Here is a 20,436-nt window from a genome sequence, read left to right as displayed (position 1 = left end):
TAGTATGTTAAATGCATCATCGTTTTTCTTAAAAAAAATTTATTTCATTTAATCTAAAAATTTTTAAAGATGAGGCAATGTTTTGATATTTAGGAATTCGGGAAGCAGTGCCCTAACATGCTGGGTTGCGATTTCTCGTTTGTCTAAATGTCTAAAGATATCCTTTTAAATAGATTTTGGAAAACACGAGATGATTTCAGTTACAAAAGCTTAAAAATATCGTATCCAATCATGCTGGATGTGATGTTTGTATACTTTTGGAGCGAAGGAATCTTGATTTTTTAAAAATCAAATTATTATGTTTTAAAGAGAGATCCTATTTCTAAATCATTTCAAATTTTTAACATTAAGACAGAAAAATATTCAATTTGGTACCGATTTTGGGCGCGGCGAGGGTGCTAATCCTTCCTTGCGCGTAACCGACTCCCAAACCCGTTTTCTCATGATTTTGTAGACCAAAATATTTTATAAGGTGATCCAATCACACCTAGAAAGGTTGGTGGCGACTCCCATTTTTTTCAAAATTCTCGCTTTTAAAAAGGGAGGTTTCGATAGTTTGGCGACTCCGCTGGGGACAATAAGAGAGTCAAACTAAGAAACTGATTATTTTCTGTCTTAATGTCAGAAGTTTGGAAAATTTTAAAAATTGATCCTTTTTGCATGTGTGCTGCATATGTTTGTTATCTTGTTGCCGTACATTGCATTTGCATGACCACTGTGGTCGCACCACTAAGTGGGAGTGAGAAGCTACACTTTCGTGAGGTTTTCAGCTCTGTATGAGATAGTGGATTGCTTCCGGGATACTGTATGTAACACCCCGTACCCGCGACCGTGGCCGGAGTCGAATACGAGGTGCTAACAGACTTAACTTAATTATTTCCACAGTCCCTTTAAAAATTTCCAGACTAGCTGGTTACTGCATCACTGTCGCCTTAAAATTCATATCTTGAGTTTCAAAACTCGGAAATCAGTTTCGTAAATTTTTCCTGAAACTAGACTCATATGTCCATCTACATATTTGTTTCTAGAATTTTTTGGTTGGGGAAATTAGTACAGTTTATTAGTTAAAATCTCCCATGTTACAGGGATCGACTGCACTGACCTTCGCGCATTACAACTTGGATATCTCCCTGTGCAGGGCTTCAATACTGATGCCATTTGTTTCTATAGAAACTAAACTCAAAGAGGAATCTATAAATATATGGCATGACTCCTCATTGTCTCTGGTTAATTTACAATGAATTTCCAAAGTCGGAACAGGGAATCAGAAACCGTTCTGGCCCTGTTTCACGAAAACCTAAATATCTCTTAACATACAACTCATATGACTGTTTCGTTTCTTCCATATGAAAGTAGATTCATCAAGGTTCATTTACATAATTTATTCACTATTTAATTCCATTCCTGCTATTTTTAGTGATTTTTCACATCAACACCACTGCTGCTGTCAGCATCTGTTTTCAGGTAAACTTTACCTATTTCGTGGTTTCCATGGACCAACTAGAGTTTTGTCATACATAGGTCCACCTATGATCATATTTAGCCATTCAAAGGGCTGATCATTGCCCAACACTTCCATTCCAGTCCATAGTCACATCATGAAACCATATATACATACATAAACATAAATGGTCTAATGCCATACTCCACTTCTACGAGCCATTTCCGTATGGCTGTACACACATACATCACAAAAAGTATTTGAAAAACAACAAAGGGTAGTCCTATACATGCCATATCCAAAGTTCAACTAAAAGAGTACCAAAGGGCTTTGATAGTGTGGATGACTTCGACTTCGATGATCCCGAATCTGATAGCTAACGAACAAAATCTAGAAAACAAAGAGCCAAAGCAAAGGGGTAAGCAATTTAATGCTTAGTAAGTTTCAAGCAATGAAATCGGCTTTGACTAAAGTATTACGTTCACATAGCTAAATGAATCACTTTATTAATACACATTCTCATAATCATACTTACTTCACACTTCATCAACATATACACACACAAGGTATCAACCTATCTAAGAGCCGAAAGTTCGTTAGTCGATTGAACGAACACTATTTCAAACGAATCGACTTTTCCGATGCACATGTAAACATACCTTATCGTATGGGTTTTTCGAGCGTATTAATTGAATTTATTACAGCACCAAAACGCTCACCTTCAAACCGAGTTTCTTCGGAATTTAGCCGGATATAACCACAAGCACAATTGCCTTCGGGTCTTAACCCGGATTTGGTAACTTGCACAAATGCCTTCGGGTCTTAGCCCGGATATAACAACTCGCACGAATACCTTCGGGTCTTAGCCCGGATATAACAACTCGCACGAATGCCTTCGGGTCTTAGCCCGGATATAATCATTAGCATAAATGCCTTCAGGACTTAGCCCGGGTATCATTCAAATGCTCATGAACACATATATCAATAATCACGACACATCCATATTTCATTTTCGTTACTAAGGCTCAACCACAAAACATTTATCAAACCTTTCCAATTTCGGCTCAATAGCCACACACAAAGAGCATGATTTCAATTGACATTACAGCATAGACCCTACGCACATTCGGCTATCCGCCATAATATGACAAATCATTTCAATATAATTCAAGTAGGGTCGTTACTCGAAGACTTACCTCGGATGTTGTCGAACGATTTCGACGGCTATTCGCTCACTTTTCCTTCCCTTATCGGATTTAGTCCCCCTTTGCTCTTGAGCTTAATTTAACAAATAAATTGATTTAATCATTTGAGCATCGACAAGAGGAATTCATGGTACTTAGCCCACATATATTCATTAGACATTAAAGTCACATATGTACAGAATTCATGAATTAAACTCAACACATTTGTTAGTACTCTCCTTAGCCGAATTTTCTAAGTCAAGATAAAGCCTTCAACATGCTTACTCATGGCCGAACAACACATCAACCTAGGTACTCATTCATGTGGCCAATTATGCATATTGGTGTTGAGGCCAATTACATGTTTAATAGCACACATGAATGGCATACATTTTACTAACTAATGCATTACATATTGTAGCTCAATACACATCTATCATTTACTTCATAACCGAAACATCATCACAAGTAAATATATACCTTGAGATAGTATATATGTCATACCAATACATCATGTGCAAACATATATACATATAGGTGCAAGGGCCGAATCTCAAGTTGATTATAACCAAATACAAACATATATCCAAAACACAAATCTTACCTACCATGCAATAAGCATAAATCATTCTTATGGATATACCATGGCGAATACATCACAACACCATATCATTTAGATTTTGGTCATGGTTAAACAAAGAACTTAATGTCTCACTCCAAAATGCTAAAAAAGGTCCAAGAGCCATTAATCCACCATCACATGTATCATTAGCAAGCTTCATATTTAACATGCAATGGCATCAACACAAAATCCACCTTGGCCGAATATCATCCCCATGACATAGCAAAGTTTTGAACCATGGACTAATTAGAACTCAAGCTAGCAACTAAAAACATGCATGAATCTCATGGAACACCATCAAACATACCTTAACTTAGATGCAAATATGGCCGAATATCTTCAACCTTTCTCCTTTCAAACCGGCCAAGAAGAACCAAAGGATGAAGCTTTTCTTTTCTCTTTTTTTTTTCTTTTTCTTCCTAGTTTTGGCTCAAAGAAAGGATGAACAAATTTTTTTTTCTTTTTTCTTCAACTCACGGCAATGGGGGATCACACACCTTCTTTCCTTTTTTTTTTTCATTTCTTTATTCCTCACCTTAGTTTAATGTTTCCTCCCATATTGCACCAACAAAACATGTCTATGACATGTTTTGCCCATCCTCCTTTGTCATGGCTGGCCACCACTTATAAAAAGAGGGGTATTTGACATGCAAAACCATTGTTTTGCATGCATGCTTCAATTAGTCATCACACATTTCCCTATCCTACTTTCAAAGTTTACTACTAGGTCCTTTTTAGTGAAATTCACATTTATAACCCTAAATCAAATCATCAAAAATGTCACACACGAATTAACACATATCATAGGCATCAAAATGAATATTAAATTATTTTTATGCCTCAGTTTTGTGGTCCCGAAACCACATTCCGACTAGGGTCGTTTTAAGGCTGTCACAACTCTCCCCCACTTAAGAAATTTTCATCCCTGAAAATCTTATCGGTAAATAGGTTGGGTATCGCTCTTTCATAGAGTCCTCGGGTTCCCAAGTAGCTTCTTCTATCCCGTGTTTGAGCCATAACACTTTCACTAGCGGAACCCTTTTGTTTCGCAACTCTTTCACTTCACGTGCTAGGATACGAATCGGTTCTTCTTCATAACTCATATTGGCTTGAATTTCAACCTCTGATGGACTAACTACGTGCGATGGATCAGATCTATAGCGTCGAAGCATCGAAACATGAAAGACGTCGTGAATCTTTTCGAGTTCAAGGGGCAAAATCAAACGATATGCAACTGGACCGACTCGTTCGGATACTTCATATGGCCCGATGAACCTCGGACTCAATTTTCCCTTACGCCCAAATCGAGTATCTTTTCCAAGGTGAAACTTTAAGAAACACTTTGTCTCCCACGATACTCAATATCTTTTCGCTTCAGATCCGCGACGACTTACGGCGATCTGTGGTCGCCTTCGACTTTCACGGATCACTTTTACTTTTGCTCAAGATCTTTAATCAAATCAACTCCGAAAATTTTACTTTCACCGAGTTCGGTCCAAAACAATGGTGTACGGCATTTACGCCGTACAAGGCCTCGTAAGGTGCCATCTTAATACTTGATTGAAAACTATTGTTGTGCGAATTCAATCAAGGTTAAATCTCGTTCCCATGAACCACTAAACTCGAGGATGCAACATCTCAACATATCCTCAAGTATCTGAATTATCCGCTCGGATTGACCATCGGTTTAGGGGTGAAAGGCGGTGCTGAAATGCAACTTGGTACCCAAAGCCTCTTGCAATTTCTTCCAAAATAGTGAGGTGAATCTCGGATCTCTATCCGACACGATAGAAATAGGTACCCCGTGTAATCTCACGATCTGAGAAACATACAATTCAGCTAATTTATCCATTGAAAAATCCATGCGTACGGGGATAAAGTGAGCCGACTTAGTCAATCTATCAACAACGACCCAAATCGCATCTTTCTTACTTGCCGACACTGGCAACCCAGATACAAAATCCATCGGTACTCGATCCCATTTCCATTCAGGTACCATGATCGGTTGGAGTAAACTCGTAGGCACTTGATGTTCTGCCTTCACTTGCTGACATATTAAACACTTCAAAACAAAATCGGAAATGTCTCGTTTCATACCATACCACCAAAACTGACGTCTTAGGTCGTTGTACATTTTCGTACTCCCCGGGTGGACTGACATTCGGCTACAATGAGCTTCGTTTAGAATTATCGAAATAAGTTCTGAATTTCTTGGAATACACAAATGATTTCTGAAACTCAAACAATCGTCACCATCAACTTGGAACTCCGATTCCACATTCGGAACACATTCAGCCCGTCTTGCAACCAACTCATCGTCGACTTTCTGAGCTTCACGAATTTGATGAATCAATGATGGTTTGGCCTTTAATTCGGCTACTAACACATTGTCGGGTAGAATAGACAAGTGTACATTCATCGCTCGTAAAGCAAACAGTGATTTCCGGCTTAAGGCGTCCGCAACCACATTAGCCTTTCCCGGGTGATAATCGATGACAAGCTCATAATCTTTTAACAACTCGAGCCAACGTCTTTGTCGCAGATTTAAGTCTCTTTGAGTCATCAAATATTTGAGACTTTTGTGATCCGAATACACATGGCACTTCTCACCAAATAAGTAATGTCGCTATATTTTCAGGGCGAATACGATGGCAGCTAATTCGAGATCATGGGTCGGATAATTTTTGTCATGTGGCTTTAATTGTCTCGACGATAGGCCACAACTCGACCTTCTTGCATCAATACGCAACCTAACCCAAGTAGGGAGGCGTCACTATAGATGACAAACTCTTTGCCCGATTCGGTTGCACTAAAATTGAGCTTAGTCAAATAAGTTTTCGTTGATCAAAACTTTTTGACATTTTTCCGTCCATTCGAACTTAACATCTTTTGGAGTAGCCGTCATGGGTGTGGCTATCATTGAGAAACCTTTACAAACCGTCGGTAGTAGCCAAGAAGTCCCAAAAAGTCGAACCTCGAGAATATTTCTGAGGCTTCCGCTTAAGTATGGCTGAAATTTTGCTCTGTCGACTCGAATACCCGATGCCGATACCACATGACCCAAGAAGCTAACCTCTCTTAACCGTAACTCACACTTGCTGAATTTAGCATATAACCGCTTATCCCGTAAAATTTGCAACACTAATCTCGGGTTTTCAAAGATGTTCGGTCTCATTTCTTGAATAGACCAAGATGTCATCAATGAACACAACTACGAACCGGTCCAAATCTTGTCAAGATCCGATTCATCAAATCCATAAATACCGCAGGGCATTAGTGAGCCCGAACAGCATCACTAAGAACTCGTAGTGACCGTACCTCGCTAAAAGCGCCTACAGATGCGTCCGAATCTCGAATCCATGAATCGATAATAACCCGATCTCAAATCTATCTTTGAAAACACCGAGGCTCCTTTAGTTGATCAAACAAATCATCAATACGCTGTAACGGATATTTATTCTTTATCGTCACTTTATTCACCGACGATAGTCAATACACAACCTCATGGTTCTCGTCCTTCTTTTCACAAACAATACCGGTGCACCCAAGGTGAGAAACTTGGTCGAGCGAAACCTCTATCCGTCAATTCTTGCAACCGAGCTTTCAACTCCTTTAACTCGGTTGGTGCCGTGCGATCACGGAGCTATCGAAATTGGCGTAGTCCCGGTATAAGCTCAATACCAAACTCTATCTCCGAACAGTGGCAAACCCGGTAATTCTTCGGAAAAACATCCGGTATTCGCAAACCACCGCACAGATTCGGTTTTATTTCTAACTCCTTATCATCAAGTACATACGCAAGGTATGCTTCACACCCTTTCTTACATATTTCGGGCCAACATTGATGATATTACAATTGGCAACCCTTTAAGTCCGTAGACTCAACTCGGATCATCTCGTTATTTACACCTCAAATCCATAGTCTTGCTTTTGCAATTCACAACCGTATCATGCACGGTCAACCAATCCAAACCAAGAATAACATCAAATTCATCGAACGGCAAAAGCATCAAGTCCGTAAAAACAGAACCTCGAATTACTAGGGGCATTTCTTACACACTTTGTTAACAAGCACGTAACGACCCAAGGGATTTGACACCGAATTACGAACTCGAGAGACTCAATAGGTAAAGTCTTCTTGGATGCTAAGGTTTCGCATATATAAGAATGAGTAGAACCAGGTCAATCAAAGCAATCACATTAGTATCAAAGAGAGTGAAAGTACCGGTAATAACATCCGGCGAGGAAGCATCCTCGCGTCGCGTATTGCATAAGCCCTAGCAGAGCGCGAGCCTCGGATCTGGTCGTAGCATCTCTAGATCCTCTCGACCACCACTAGCATTGCCGTATTTCTAGATGGTCTACCTCGGCGATGGTAGCGCCGGTTTCCCACTCGATTTACATTCTGCTCGAGCAACCTCGAAATCCTTAATGAAGTGGTCGATGATCCGCACTTGTAACAGAGCGGTCATGGAATCTACAACTTCGAATGCCATTTGCCACAATCATCGGCACTCCGCTTCGTCTCGTCGTTCATTCCCAACACCGGGCATCAAGTGCCTCGTGTACCCATTGTGGGTCGATCACGATCTCGTCTAAAAGGGCGAAGTGCCTCTAGACCGCCCACATCATCTCGAAATTTCTTCGATGCTGTTGAAGAGACTTTCCGAGGATCTTTTACTGAAACTCTCCAGTTCCCACATCAACTTTTTGTTTTTCTTTTCTAAGCTCTTCGGCTTTACAAGCTCACTCGACAAGTACTACGAACTCTCGTATTTCAAGAATGCCAACGAACATTTTTATATCTTCATTCAGCCCATCCTCGAAGCGTTTACACATGACAGCCTCGGACGAAACACATTCCCGAGCGTATCTACTAAGTCTAACAAATTTTCGCTCGTAATCAGTAACTGACATAGAACCTTGCTTAAGTTCAAGAAATTCCTTCCGTTTTTGGTCAATGAATCTCTGACTGATATACTTTTTTCGAAACTCAGTTTGGAAAAACTCCCAAGTTACTTGCTCTCGGGGCACAACAGAAGTCAGAGTACTCCACCAATAGTAGGCAGAATCGCGTAGCAAGGAGATAGTACACTTTAGGCATTCATCGGGTGTACAAGATAGCTCATCGAAAATCGGATAGTGTTGTCCAACCAAAATTCAGCTTGCTCGGCATCGTCGCTATCCGTAGCTTTAAATTCAGAGCCCCATGTTTTGGATTCTATCAATGGGGCTTATTTGACCTTATTTGGTCGATTCGGGGGTATTGTAGGTCTTGAGGGTTGTGTTTGTTGGGAATGGAGGTTGTGGAACAGCTGTGTTAGTTCGAATGTATTGGTTGAACCAATCATTCATCACGCTATAAAAAGCTTGCCTAGCCTCGTCATTCGGATTACTAGCATTAGGTTGAGAGTCCGCCGGAGCTGTCCCTTGTGTGGGAGCAGGCGCTACACTCTCAAGATCATCAGCTACCGCTCGGTCGGGATCGGGATCCATTACTATAAATAAACACATTTCAATTGTCAGAAATCACCACACTATCAAATAATCACATAAAATGGCATGTATAGCTAGACCCAAACGCATTACGGTAGTCCTAGAATCGACTAAACCGTAGCTCTGATACCAATAAAATTGTAACACCCCGTACCCGCGACCGTGGCCGGAGTCGAATACGAGGTGCTAACAGACTTAACTTAATTATTTCCACAGTCCCTTTAAAAATTTTCAGACTAGCTGGTTACTGCGTCACTGTCGCCTTAAAATTCATATCTTGAGTTTCAAAACTCGGAAATCAGTTTCGTAAATTTTTCCTGAAACTAGACTCATATGTCCATCTACATTTTTTTTTCTAGAATTTTTTCATTGGGGAAATTAGTACAGTTTATTAGTTAAAATCTCCCATGTTACAGGGATCGACTGCACTGACCTTTGCGTATTACAACTTGGATATCTCCCTGTGCAGGGCTTCAATACTGATGTTGTTTGTTTCTGTAGAAACTATACTCAAAGAGGAATCTATACATATATGGCATGACTCCTAATTGTCTCTGGTTAATTTAAAATGAATTTCCAAATTCGGAATAGGGAATCCAGAAACCGTTCTGGTCCTGTTTCACAAAAACCTAAATATCTCTTAACATACAACTCATATGACCATTTCGTTTCTTCCATATGAAAGTAGATTCATCAAGGTTAATTTACATAATTTATTCACTATTTAATTCCATTCCTGCTATTTTTAGTGATTTTTCACATCAACACCACTGCTGCTGTCAGCATCTATTTTCAGGTAAACTTTACCTATTTCGTGGTTTCCATGGACCAACTAGAGTTTTGTCATACATAGGTCCACCTATGATCATATTTAGCCATTCCAAGGGCTGATCATTGCCCAACACTTCCATTCCAGTCCATAGTCACATCATGAAACCATATATACATACATAAACACAAATGGTCTAATGCCATATTCCACTTCTACGAGCCATTTCCGCATGGCTGTACACACATACATCACAAAAAGTATTTGAAAAACAACAAAGGGTAGTCCTATACATGCCATATCCAGAGTTCAACTAAAAGAGTACCAAAGGGCTTTGATAGTGTGGATGACTTCGACTTCGATGATCCCGAACCCGATAGCTAACGAACAAAATCTAGAAAACAAAGAGCCAAAGCAAAGGGGTAAGCAATTTAATGCTTAGTAAGTTTCAAGCAATGAAATCGGCTTTGACTAAAGTATTACGTTCACATAGCTAAATGAATCACTTTATTAATACACATTCTCATGATCATACTTACTTCACACTTCATCAACATATACACACACAAGGTATCAACCTATCTAAGAGCCGAAAGTTCGTTACTCGATTGAACGAACACTATTTCAAACGAATCAACTTTTCCGATGCACATGTAAACATACCTTATCGTATGGGTTTTTCGAGTGTATTAATTGAATTTATTACAGCACCAAAACGCTCACCTTCAAACCGAGTTTCTTCAGAATTTAGCCGGATATAACCACAAGCACAATTGCCTTCGGGTCTTAACCCGGATTTGGTAACTTGCACAAATGCCTTCGGGTCTTAGCCCGGATATAACAACTCGCACGAATGCCTTCGGGTCTTAGCCCGGATATAACAACTCGCACGAATGCCTTCGGGTCTTAGCCCGGATATAATCATTAGCATAAATGCCTTCGGGACTTAGCCCGGGTATCATTCAAATGCTCATGAACACATATATCAATAATCACGACACATCCATATTTCATTTTCGTTACTAAGGCTCAACCACAAAACATTTATCAAACTTTTCCAATTTCGGCTCAATAGCCACACACAAAGAGCATGATTTCAATTGACATTACAGCGTAGTCCCTACGCACATTCGGCTATCCGCCATAATATGACAAATCATTTCAATATAATTCAAGTAGGGTCGTTACTCGAAGACTTACCTCGGATGTTATCGAACGATTTCGACGGCTATTCGCTCACTTTTTCCTTCCCCTTATCGGATTTAGTCCCCCTTTGCTCTTGAGCTTAATTTAACAAATAAATTGATTTAATCATTTGAGCATCGACAAGAAGAATTCAAGGTACTTAGCCCACATATATTCATTAGACATTAAAGTCACATATGTACGGAATTCATGAATTAAACTCAACACATTTGTTAGTACTCTCCTTAGCCGAATTTTCTAAGTCAAGATAAAGCCTTCAACATGCTTACTCATGGCCGAACAACACATCAACCTAGGTACTCATTCATGTGGCCGATTATGCATGTTGGTGTTGAGGCCAATTACATGTTTAATACCACACATGAATGGCATACATTTTACTAACTAATGCATTACATATTGTAGCTCAATACACATCTATCATTTACTTCATAACCGAAACATCATCACAAGTAAATATATACCTTGAGATAGTATATATGTCATACAAATACATCAATTGCAAACATATATACATATAGGTGCAAGGGCCGAATCTCAAGTTGATTATAACCAAATACAAACATATATCCAAAACACAAATCTTACCTACCATGCAATAAGCATAAATCATTCTTATGGATATACCATGGCGAATACATCACAACACCATATCATTTCAATTTTGGTCATGGTTAAACAAAGAACTTAATGTCTCACTCCAAAAATGCTAAAAAGAAGGTCCAAGAGCCATCAATCCACCATCACATGTATCATTAGCAAGCTTCATATTTAACATGCAATGGCATCAACACAAAATCCACCTTGGCCGAATATCATCCCCATGACATAGCAAAGTTTTGAACCATGGACTAATTAGAACTCAAGCTACCAACTAAAAACATGCATGAATCTCATGGAACACCATCAAACATACCTTAACTTAGATGCAAATATGGCCGAATATCTTCAACCTTTCTCCTTTCAAACCGGCCAAGAAGAACCAAAGGATGAAGCTTTTCTTTTCGCTTTGTTTTTTCTTTTTCTTCCTAGTTTTGGCTCAAAGAAAGGATGAACAAATTTTTTTTTCTTTTTTATTCAACTCACGGCAATGGGGGGGATCACACACCTTCTTTCCTTTTTTTTTTTTTTCATTTCTTTATTCCTCACCTTAGTTTAATGTTTCCTCCCATATTGCACCAACAAAACATGTCTATGACATGTTTTGCCCATCCTCCTTGTCATGGCCGCCACCAGTTATAAAAGAGGGTATTTGACATGCAAAACCATTGTTTTGCATGCATGCTTCAATTAGTCATCACACATTTCCCTATCCTACTTTCAAAGTTTACTACTAGGTCCTTTTTAGTGAAATTCACATTTATAACCCTAAATCAAATCATCAAAAATGTCACACACGAATTAACACATATCATAGGCATCAAAATGAATATTAAATTATTTTTATGCCTTAGTTTTGTGGTTCCGAAACCACATTCCGACTAGGGTCGTTTTAAGGCTGTCACACTGTACCTATGTCTTCGTGAGATTTTCATCTCCATATGGCCATAGGGAAATGTGTCCCCCTGAACTGATCTTGGTCTATATGAGCCTATAATGGGTAAAGACTGAGGAATCTGCTGGTTCAGGTACCCTTACTTTAGAACTAAAACGCACGCTTATAGTGAACTTTAAGTGCTTACCCTAGGGAGTATAGTGACAGCATTTAGTAAATTTACCCTTATAGGTACTTGTTTATTATACTTTTATATATGATACTAACTTGTTTTATTTTGCTATCATTGCATGACATTCAGCATTTAAGGGTGTCGATTCACGGTTCGATTTCTAGATTAGAAAGTTTTGTAATGAGGAACGAAAATCTTGATAAAGTGGAGGACAATGCCTCTGTTTGTACCTGGTCAAAGGAAACCTAGTTAGAGAAAGGAGATAGTATTACTGAGGGGTATACATCAGAGTTATGGGACTTCAACTCGTATTAATTCGACACAGAATGAGTTTCAGGAGTTGAGAGATATTTGGGCCCAATGGGATGACGAGGCTAAGTAGTTTTTCTACCAGAATTATGGAGATCTTCCCCATTTGCTAGACATCAAGGTGGATAAGCATCTATTTCGAGCCATGGTACAATTTTGGAACCCTACTTATAGTTGTTTTACATTTGGAGAGGTAGACTTAGTACCTACTTTGAAGGAGTATACGCCCTGCTTCGCTGTCTAAAAATTCAAGGTAACAAAGCTTATGTTAGGCCTGCTAATCTCCCAACTTTCGTAAAGAAATTAATGATGATTACAGGGGTAAGTGAATAGTGGGCCGCAGCTCCAATCCAACAAAAGGGTGATAGTAAATGCATTCTGTGGGCAAGTTTAAGGGATTTGATATTGGCACACCCAAATGTGAAAAAGAGGGTTGATGTCCTGGCCTTAAGTATGTATGGTTTGGTGATTTTCCCAAAAGCCATGGGGCACATAGATGAGGCAGTTGCAGATTTATTCGATCAACTTAGTAAACAGAATACACCTGTACCTGCAATCCTAGCCGAGACGTTTATATCCTTGAGCGCATGTCGGAGAGCTGGTGAAGGTAGATTCATTGGATGTGCACAGTTGTTGTTAGTATGGTTCCACAATTACTTTTGGAAAGTTGATAGGGTCCTTGCCGAGTGTTTTTTGAGGATTATTCTCCTTTAAGGGAAACAGCAGTTACACAGAGGAGAGACGACATTACAGAGGAAAGGTGGATAGAAATACTTCAGAATCTCTGAGAGAAAGATGTAATGTGGAAAGCCCCTTGGATGGTTCCTAATGAAGTCCTTTATCGTTGTGGAAATTTTGATTGGGTACCTCTTCCTGGAATTTAGGGAGTTATTGGTTATGCACCATTACTTGTCCTAAGGTAATACAAGGCGGAGCAATTTATACTGCCAACACAAGGGCTAGCTCAGAGTGATTTCTCATATAAGGGGGATCATTATAAGAAGAAGATGCGAGAAATTTTCAAGGCTTCGAAGAAGGTTTGCTGTGTGGAGATTTTGACGAAAGGTCCGGCGACAACTCTTGAATATGAAAGGGTGGTTTAGTAAGAGGGTCAATGGTAATATCTCTAGATTGAGTTTGGGGGTTGCTCGATCGATGGAGGAGAGTTTACGAGTGATTCCATCAGAGTTGGAAGTTATAAAGCAGGAGTTTGAAAGGAAGAATTTAGAGCTCGGAAGAAAAATGGAGAAGCTTGAGGAGTAGAAGATGTACCTGAGCTTAGACGCCGATGTTCATAAAATTGAGGTTGAAAAAGAGAGGAAAGAAAAGAGGAAGATTGAGGAAGACCGAGATGACTTGAAGACGCAATATAAGAGGATACAGCTATCATTGAAAAGAGCTGGATTGGAGAAGTCTTCAGAGCAGTGGCAACAAGAGGTTCAAGAAGAAAGGGCCAAAGCCGAGTATTGGGAGAAGAAGTTCCAAAAGATACAGGCGCGTAATCAGGCCCTAGAGAAGGAAAATCAAGGATTAAAAACTAAGGTGATTGAGCTTGGATGATCTCTTCATCATCATCGAAGTCGTAACTATGTGGTCGAGTTAAATGCAAGCCAGGATAAGATCGAGGAAATGAAGCACAATATTGGAAGGTTGGAAGCAGCACTATAGGACTGTGAGCTATGGATTGAGCAACTCGAGGCAAAAGAAGAACATTGGAAGGGAGAGCTTTACCATTTTCAGGATCAAGTCAGAGATAGGGACTATCTCATGGGAGAAGCTATAGTACAGATTCGAGAGGTTGCTGATCATTTGCAAGACCTGGCGGTACAAGTTAATGTATTAAGTACAAAGTATGAGTTAGTGTCAGATAGAGGTCTAGAATTAGCTTTGTTAGTGGATAGGGTTAAAACTTTGGGTCTGAGGGCAAAGGCGTATTTGTAATTCGTTTTGTGTAAAGATTTTGTTTCTTAAATAACGTTTTCTAAAAGAAACTGAATCAGAATTGATATCTTTTTACATTCATGCATTTGCATCTCATCGCATCATTTGTATTCAAATTTATAAAAAGACCCTAATTAGCTAAAATTAATAGGGAGAAAAAAGAGAATGAGAAAAAGAAATCTGGAAGCAACACATCCTTACGGTACATGCACTAAGACAAAGAATATGGATCAAAGACTTGGGCAGATCCAGAAAGAAACGCAGGAGCAATTACAGTAACAATTGATGAAAATCCAATAGGAGAGCTCAAAGGAATATGATGGCTGAGATGGCTCAGCTGTTGAGGGGGACAACGGATAAAGGGAAGGCCCCTAAGACTATCACTAAAGAGGATAACGAGGGTTATCCTCTTGGTTTTACTTCACCTCATGTGCAGACTCAACCTGAGGCATATCCCTGAGGGCCGTCCATCACAATAAGGCCTTAACAGGGACAAGTTAATGCTGGAATGCCCATGAACTTTCAAACTGGTTCGAGATTCAACCCAGGAGATAATCCTACCAATCCAGTCATCCTTGATTTAGATATAGCAGAGAAGGAAGAGATGAGACTCGAATCCTCAAGAAAATTAGAGGAACGTTGTAGATGGTTAGAGGAGAAATTTAAGGCATTGGAAAACGCTGATAATCGTCAGGGAATTGATGCCAAAGACTTGAGTTTGGTCCCAGATTTGGTGCTTCCTCATAAGTTCAAGATGCCAGAGTTTGAGAAGTACAATGTGACTACTTGTCCTGAAGCCCATATCACCATGTTCTGCAGACGGATGACTGGCTATGCAAACAATGATCAATTATTGATCCATTGTTTTTAGGATAGTTTGGTTGGGGCAGTTGCTAGGTGGTATAATCAACTGAGTCGCGCAAGGATCGGTTATTGGAGAAACTTAGCACAAGCCTTTATGCAACAATATAATCATGTGACTGACATGACTCCTGATAGAATCACTTTGCAAAATATGGAAAAGAAGCCTAATGAGAGCTTTAGGCAATATGCACAGAGGTGGAGGGAGGTTGCCATGCAAGTTCAACCACCGCTCTTGGAGACAGAAACTACCATGCTGTTCATCAACACTTTGAAGGCCTATTCATTACTCACATGATTGGAAGTACCACCAAGAGTTTTACTGATATAGTTATGGCAGGAGAAATGATTGAAAATGCCATAAAGGGTGGCAAGATAGAGGGGGAAGATGTTAAAAGATCGGCCCCAAGAAGGAAAGACAATGAGGTGAACAATATGAATAGTTATAATTCGAAGGCAATTACTGTTAGTCAGCCTAGAGCAACTATAGTTGGGCAACAAGATTCTCAAAAGCAGGGATCTGGTTTGAGACAAAATTCTGAAAAGGTCTCATTTATGCCTATTCTAGTGACATATCGGGAGCTTTATCAAAGTTTATTCAATGCGCATACAATAGCTCCTTTTCATTTGAAACTGTTACAACCCCTATATCCCAAATGGTATGATGCAAATGCCAAATATGAATACCATGCGAGGATATCGGGGCATTCAATTGAAAATTGCACTGGTTTTAAAAAGGCAGTGGAAAGACTAATCAAGATGGGGGTCGTAAAATTTGACGACACCCCTAGTACAGAGAACCCGTTGCCAAATCATGGTGATCAAGGGGTAAATGCAATTGGGGACACTGACATGAGAAAGATCAAAGAGGATGTGACTGAGGTGAAAACGCCGATGAAAATGATTTAGGAAGAAATGGTGAACAGAGAGATGATAATCTTTAAAGAAAGGAATAAAGGAGTAAGGGACTATTGTGAGTTCCATGCTAAAAAGGGGCACGAGATCTAGGAATGTGACGAGTTTAAGGCCTTGGTACAAAGCCTTATGGATAATAAAGAGTTAGAATTTTATGATGCTGGCTCAAATGAGAGACGTATATGCACATTAGAAGGTGGACCGAAGAATCAAAACCGGCCAAGGATCATTATTTCTTTACCAATAAATAATGAAGTTGAAATACCAACGGTATTGAAAGTCATTATTCATAAACTTGTTTCCTTTCCTTACAAGGATAACAAGAGAGTACCTTGGAATTATAACTGCAATGTGACAATGCTGGAGAAGGAGGATATAGCTAGTGCCTCTAAGGAAGTTCGAGATGGGGGTTCTTATACACGTAGTGGGAAGTGTTATGATGCAGAATGCGTCAGAGTTGAGCCCACAAAAGCAAAAGATTTTGACAAAGGAAAAGGGACTGAAATACTGGTTAATGAGCCAGTGAAGGAAGAAGAAGCCAGAGAATTTCTAAAATTCTTGAAACACAGTGAGTATAGCATAGTTGAGCAATTGCGCAAACAACTAGCTCGTATATCAATACTGGCTTTTCTTCTGAGTTCAGAGGTACATCGTGAGGCGTTAATGAAAGTGCTCAACGAGACTTATGTTACTAATGATATATCCGTCAACAAGTTGGATTGATTGGTTAGTAACATAAGTGCTAAAAATTTTACTTATTTCAACGATGATGAAATTCCACCGAGGCTTGGGATCGGCTAAGGCTTTGCACATTACCACTGTTGCAAAGGATATACATCGTCGAATGTGCTTATTGATAATGGGTCAGCCTTAAATGTCATGCCATTGTCCACATTGAGCAAATTACCCATTCACAGTTCTCACATGAAAACATGCCATAATGTAGTGAGAGCATTTGATGGCACGGAGAGAAAGCTCACGGAAAGAATTGATATTCCTTTGATGATTGGGCCAAACACGTATGAGGTGGACTTTTTAGTGATGGACATCAAGCCCTCTTACAATTGCTGTTGGGAGGCCTTGGATACATTCGGCGGAGCAAGTGTCCTCATCTCTACACCAGAAATTGAAATTAGTAGCTGATGGACGGTTGGTCACCATAAATGCGGAGGAGAACATTATAGCAACTGTTACCAGTGACGCACCCTATGTAGAAGCAAATGAGGAGGCCATTGAATGCTCTTTCCATTCATTAGAATTTGGCAATGCAACATTCATCTCAGAGGGGAATGAGGTGCCGGTGCCCAGGATATCCAGAACCACAAGAATGGGTTTGCAGATGACAGTGAGGAAAGGAGCCTTGCCAGGAAAAGGGTTGGAAAGATATCTCCAAGGAGGGATTCAAGGCCCTGAACTAAAGGAGAAAAGAGACCGTTTTGGCTTGGGTTTCAAGCCAGATTACAAGCAGAGGAGGAAAGAAATAGAAAAGTGCCAAGAAAGAAGAAGGGCGTGTTTAGATGGAAGAGAGGTAGAGTGGGAACTGATGACATTCCCCTATATATCTCAAACCTTTATATCAGGAGGGATGATTCACCCCGAGAGAGGATTGCTCGAAAAAGGAGATTATCACATCAATGCTGTGCATAATGAAGAGTCTGAACGAGGAAACCTTGAAGGCATTTGCCCTTACGAACCGGGAAGCTATTTAAACAATAGGGTTGCAGAAGAACTTCCTGTAGTTTTTAAAGATTCTTCAGAGTAATTTTCAGAACACTCTTATTGCTCTAAAGCCTAGGAGTAGTAAGATTTCATTTGTAAAATAAGCTCATGTTCGGATATTTACATTTCAATAAAACGCAACTTTTGTTTTCGATTCATGTGAACATTCTTTTGACATTTAAATTCTTTCAAGTTTTTTTCCATTTCATTCATAACATATAAATAAATTCATTCATTCTTTGTACACTCTTTCGTACCCCGCAGGCCTCTAGATATCAATGACATGAGCACTGATACTACGAATCCTAGATTCTCTTTTGACCAAGACATGTGTTTAGAAGAACTTCAGGATTTTGAAGATGAAAGGGATTATGATATGTCTCCAGATCTGTTGAGAATGGTGAAACAAGAGGAGAAACAAATCCTACCCCGTGAGAAAGAGGCAATAGGGAATGTAGCCTTGAAGGAAGGGAAGGAGGTGAAAATTGGCAGACATATTGCTAAGGAAACGAGGCAAGGCCTTGTTGAGTTACTACGGGAATTCAAAGATATCTTTGCATGGTCATATGAGGATATGTCGGGGTTGAATACTGATATTGTGGTTCATCGTCTCCCTATAAGACAAAATTGTGCTGAAAATAAAAGATGAACTCAAAAAGCAGTTTGATGCTGAATTCCTACAAGAGGTTAAGTACTCAGAATGGGTGGCAAACATTGTGCCTGTCCCTAAGAAGGATAGGAAGGTACGAATGTGTGTTGATTACAGAGATCTGAATAAAGCTAGCCCAAAGGACAACTTTCCTTTACCGCACATTGACACTTTGGTGGACAATACAGCAGGATATTCGTTGTTCTCTTTTATGGATAGTTTCTATGGATACAATCAGATAAAGATGCTTCCTGAAGACATGGATAAAACCACCTTTATAACATTGTAGGGCACCTTTTGTTATAAGGTAATGCTATTCGGGCTAAAGAATGCAGGGGCAACATACCAAAGGGCTATGGTGACTTTATTTCATGATATGATGCATAAGGAGATTGAGGTGTATGTTGATGACATGATTGCTAAATCTCGAGTAGAGATGGAGCATATTGAGGTCTTGAGGAAGTTGTTCCTGAGATTAAGGAAATTTCAGTTGAAGCTTAATCCGAAAAAGTGCATCTTCGGAGCTAGGTCGGGGAAGTTATTGGGCTTTGTGGTCAGCGAAAAGGGAATAGAAGTTGAATCAGACAATGTTAGAGCCATACGAGAATTGCCTCCACCACGTACTCAGAAGGAAGTTTGGGGTTTTCTTGAAAGATTAAATTATATTGCTCATTTTATTTCACAATTAACTGAGAAATGTAATCCTATATTTCGCCTCCTTAGAAAACACAACCAAGGTACTTGGGATGAGGAATGCCAGAATGCTTTTGATAAGGTTAAGCAATACTTGTTAAACACTCCAGTGTTATCTCCACCTAGTCCAAATAGACCATTAATTCTGTACTTATCAGTGTTTAGTAATTCTATGGGATGTGTGCTTGGCCAACATGATTAGTCAAGAAGACAAGAGAAGGCAATATATTACCTTAGTAAGAAATTCATAGAGTGTGAGATGAGATATTTGCCAATTGAGAAATTGTGTTGTGCTTTAATTTGGACGACTCGAAGGTTGAGGCAATATATGTTATATCATACGACTTGGCTAATTTCAAAACTTGATCCATTAAAGTATATGATGGAGTCAACAGCCCTAAATAGAAGAATGGCAAGGTGGCAGATACTGCTTTCAGAATTTGATATAGTCTATGTGAGTCAAAAGGCTATAAAAGGGAGCGCGATAGCAGAATTTTTGGCGAGTAGAGCTCTAGAAGATTATGAGCCATTAAGCTTTGATTTCCCTAATGAGGAGTTGATGTACGTAGCAACTATTGAAGAATGTCCATGGAACCTGAACTTTGACGGTGCATCCAATGCGGTAGGAAATGGAATTGGGGTAGTCTTGGTATCCCCAAACGGTGATCATTAACCATTTACATGTAAATTGGATTTTGACTGTACGAATAATATGGCTGAGTATGAAGCATGCATCATGGGGATTCAAGCGGCCAAATAGCGAAAAATTAGAACCCTGGAAGTATATGGAGACTCTGCATTGGTGATATACCAGCTTAGGGGGTGAATGGGAGACAAGGGACTCCAAATTGATTAATTATTGAAATATAGTTTTGGAGTTACTTGAAGAGTTTGATAACGTCACTTTCAGTTATCTCCCACGTGACGAAAATCAGATGGCAGATGCTTTGGCAACATTGGCTTC

This window comes from Gossypium arboreum, unplaced genomic scaffold (genome assembly GCF_025698485.1).
Source record: "Gossypium arboreum isolate Shixiya-1 unplaced genomic scaffold, ASM2569848v2 Contig01109_ERROPOS376215, whole genome shotgun sequence".
In the NCBI taxonomy this organism is placed as follows: Eukaryota; Viridiplantae; Streptophyta; class Magnoliopsida; order Malvales; family Malvaceae; genus Gossypium; species Gossypium arboreum.
This window is presented reverse-complemented; position numbering follows the sequence as displayed.